Raw genomic sequence first — 3,573 nt, forward strand, 5'->3', positions numbered from 1 at the left:
GTATTTATCTAGAAGCACAGAGTTATTGCTGAGGTCCCACACAGCTCCAGCTTCATGCCTGCAATCAGAGACTGACATTTCTCCCAGCTGGAAAGTCAGCCCGTTCAACCACAGCTGCAATTAAATCCAAATCATAAAGAAATGAAAATGCAGAAAGAAATTAAAGACACTTTGTTAGAGCAAACCCACCTCTGAGCTCAGCCCAGTGATCAGAAGGTGTTTTACTGGCTTTTTCTAAATCACAGGCTCCAAGATGCAGCCTCCAGCAAACCACCCTGGGATGCACACTGCCTGCTCTGATGCATTCATGAGAAACAAGCAGAGCACAGAAAATCTGAATGCAAATCAGCCCCAGCAGAACAGATTGAATGGTGTCTCAGTCAAGACTGGTGGTTCATGCAAGGTAAAGTATGTGTAGAACGCTATCAAGAATTCAGGAGTAGGTTTTAGACACCTACTGCTACAATTTGGGTTACTTCTCAACAGCAGAAAAAGAACACAGACCTGGAGGGAGCCCCAAAGTCACCAACCCCAGCCTCTCTGCAGTCACAGCAACCAGGCAACCAGAGAGACACACAGCCTCTGAGTCTGCCTCTGCTAGGAAACAGAAAGAGAAACCTTACTAAACCAGGTCTGTCTCCTCTGACTTGGGCACTGGGCACCCAGCAGGTTGTTAAAAGAATGCCATAGTACTTTGTCACTAATTTTTGTCACTGGTACTAATTGTGAGGAAGAGGCAAGAGCTTCTTCCTTGGCAAGGGGAAGGTAAAACCTCCCACAAGTATCTTCAGTGTATGGAAGTGTTATCTTCTGGTGATAACCCTGCTTTCTTCCATCCAAAGTCCACAAGAGAAACCATTGTTTTGTACTTTGGCCATGGTCAGCTTTGCCTTCTTGAGGGTAAGGAGAGAGCTGGCCAGTTTTTCAGAGGAAAGGCAGAGCCTTATTGATAGAATCATAGAATCAATAAGGTTGGAAAAGACCTCAGAGATCATCAAGTCCAACCTGTCACCCAACACCTCATGACTAAACCATGGCACCAAGTGCCACATCCAATCCCCTCTTGAACACCTCCAGGGATGGGGACTCCACCACCTCCCTGGGCAGCACATTCCAATGGCTAACAACTCTCTCTGGGAAGAACTTTCTCCTCACCTCCAGCCTAAACTTCCCCTGGCACAGCTTGAGACTGTGTCCTCTTGTTCTGGTGCTGGTTGCCTGGGAGAAGAGACCAACCCCCTCCTGGCTACAACCTCCCTTCAGGTAGTTGTAGAGAGCAAGGTGGTCTCCCCTGAGCCTCCTCTTCTCCAGGCTAAACAACCCCAGCTCCCTCAGCCTCTCCTCACAGGGCTGTGCTTGATTCTGAAAGGAATTTGTGTGGAAAAGGGATGGGAATTAGACTGATTCCTTAGCTCTGACAAATCACAGCGAGGTGATTCCTCCCAGGGCTGCACAAGAAATAAGAAAGCATCCATCAGGCCTACAGCAGAGTGCTGCTTGTCTTGTTCCCAACAGCTTCCACGCTGAGCCTCCTGTCACAAGGCAGAATGTCACGCCGTACACGTTTGCTTCTTCCCACATATCCTACAGGAATGTGAGGTATAAATGGCTAATGATCCTACTCCCTGCTCTGGCAAACAAATGCTCCTCCCAGGAGGGCTCATGTTAGTTTTAATTTCTCACGCTGGGATTTGCTAGCCAAGTGAATGACTTTACAGTTTTTACTTAGCAGCTCCTCGAGGTTTCGCCTGTCCTTTTCGAGCTGCTGTGGCAGGACCTGCCGCACCCAGGACCAGGACCATCGCCGTGCCGTGCAGCGGAGAGCAGCAGCGCCTCCCAAAGCCGCTGGTGCAAACAGCAGCCTCTGAGGAGCCAGCATCAACTCCTTCCCGGCGGTCCTGGTGCTGGTTGTGACCACCGCAAACACGACAGGAGGGTGATCCGGCTGCTTAACCAGAAGCCACTCTGAGCTTTGACTGCTAGGGGAGTAACCCCAAACTGCAGAAGTTAAAGATTCAGAACACCTTTGCCAGCATCAGTACAACTGAGCAATAGGGAAGAGCACAGTTCTGCAGGAGATGGCTTTGGCATTCTGCCTTCTTCCCTGTTCCAAACCCCTGGCAGCAGGCTGGCTGGGCTGCTTCAAGTAGGATTTGCTTGTGGCCTGCCAGCCAGAGCCTCTGCTGCTCTGCTTGACTGCACAATGTGTGTGTGTCAGGACAAGCTCACTTCAAGGGAGACTCTACTGAAGTCAAGAGAGTTGTACTAAGAACACATCCAGCCCATCATTAGGCTTTTTTTTCATAGAGAATTAAGTGCTTATGCAAGCAGGCACAGGTCCCACTGGGGCTGGCAGGAGTCTTTTAAGAGATTCGGGCTGGCCTCTTCGGGCTTGCCTTGCCCTGGGACCAGCCAGATCATTCAGCGCTTCTTGCCACAGGGCATTCCTCTGCAGGGGGAGATGTCATTAAGGACAAATACCACGAGTGCTTATAGCTGTGGAGGAAGCTTTAGAAATCCAAGAGGAATAATGTCAGTGGTCAGATACTATTTTCCTGGCACTGCAGAAAGTGTGGGGAAACAAGTTCTGAGACATCCACGTGCAGTTATCACAGTCAAGTTACTACTGCTGCTGCCATCACAGTGCATTTGGCAGCTCTGTTTTGCCACTGATTACATCTCAGAAGCATCCAGCTAATTTACTCATCTCAAATTGCCTTCTATAACAGTCTGACTGACACTCATTGCCTTCCCTGTCCACTGTTCCCACTGTCTCCAACTGGGGCAGCTTCTGCAGCCCCATGCTGAGCTAGCAGCATGGAGATTGGAACACTTGGAGCTGAATATGGGGTGTGTGGGGGGGTAGAGTCTAGTGAAATCTGGGCTTAAAATAGTTAATGAATTAAAAGAGCACAGGCACTTCTCCAAACATTGCATCATTTCACAGAATCACAGAATGTTAGAGGCTGGAAGGGACCTGGAAAGATCATCCAGTCCAACCCCACCCCCCACTCTGTGCCAGAGCAGGATCACCTAGAGCAGGTCGCACAGGAACACATCCAGGCAGGGTTTGAATGTCTCCAGAGAGGGAGACTCCACAACCCCCCTGGGCAGCCTGTACAAATGTTCTGTCACCCTCACAATGAAAAAGTGTTTCCTCCTGTTTCCATGGAACTTCCTATGCTTCAGCTTCCACCACTGCCCCTTGTGCTGCCATGGGGCATCACTCAGCAGAGCCTGGCTCCATCCTCTTGGCACTCACCCTGCACATCTTTATCACCATGAATGAGGTCACCCCTCAGGCTCCTCTTCTCCAATCTGAAGAGCCCCAGCTCCTTCAGGCTCTTCTCATAAGGGAGATATTTCACTGCCTTAATCATTTTTGTGGCTGTGTGCTGGGCCCTTTCAAGCAGTTCCCTGAGGTCCTTCCTGAACTGAGGAGCCCAGAACTGGACACAATACTCTGGATATGGCCTCACTAGGGCGGAGCAGAGGGGAGGAGAACCTTTGTAGTAACCATTTATAGAGGGGAAACCTCCAGTCTTCCAGATACCTTCTGCTAAATTCTTTAGG

At 49.8% G+C, this 3,573-nt stretch overlaps 1 long non-coding RNA gene across 1 annotated transcript; it reads left to right on the forward strand.

Annotated features, from left to right (window-relative positions):
• The first annotated feature begins 358 nt into the window (after positions 1–358).
• Positions 359–1,797, forward strand: LOC137444721 (uncharacterized). Its single transcript, XR_010988235.1, has 3 exons — positions 359–403; positions 1,516–1,599; positions 1,733–1,797. It is a non-coding gene; the product is annotated as an uncharacterized lncRNA (long non-coding RNA).
• Positions 1,798–3,573: the final 1,776 nt, after the last annotated feature.

Source organism: Melanerpes formicivorus, unplaced genomic scaffold, assembly GCF_026170545.1.
Source record: "Melanerpes formicivorus ecotype bairdi unplaced genomic scaffold, bMelFor1.0.p_v2 SCAF_12, whole genome shotgun sequence".
NCBI classification, from domain to species: domain Eukaryota; kingdom Metazoa; phylum Chordata; class Aves; order Piciformes; family Picidae; genus Melanerpes; species Melanerpes formicivorus.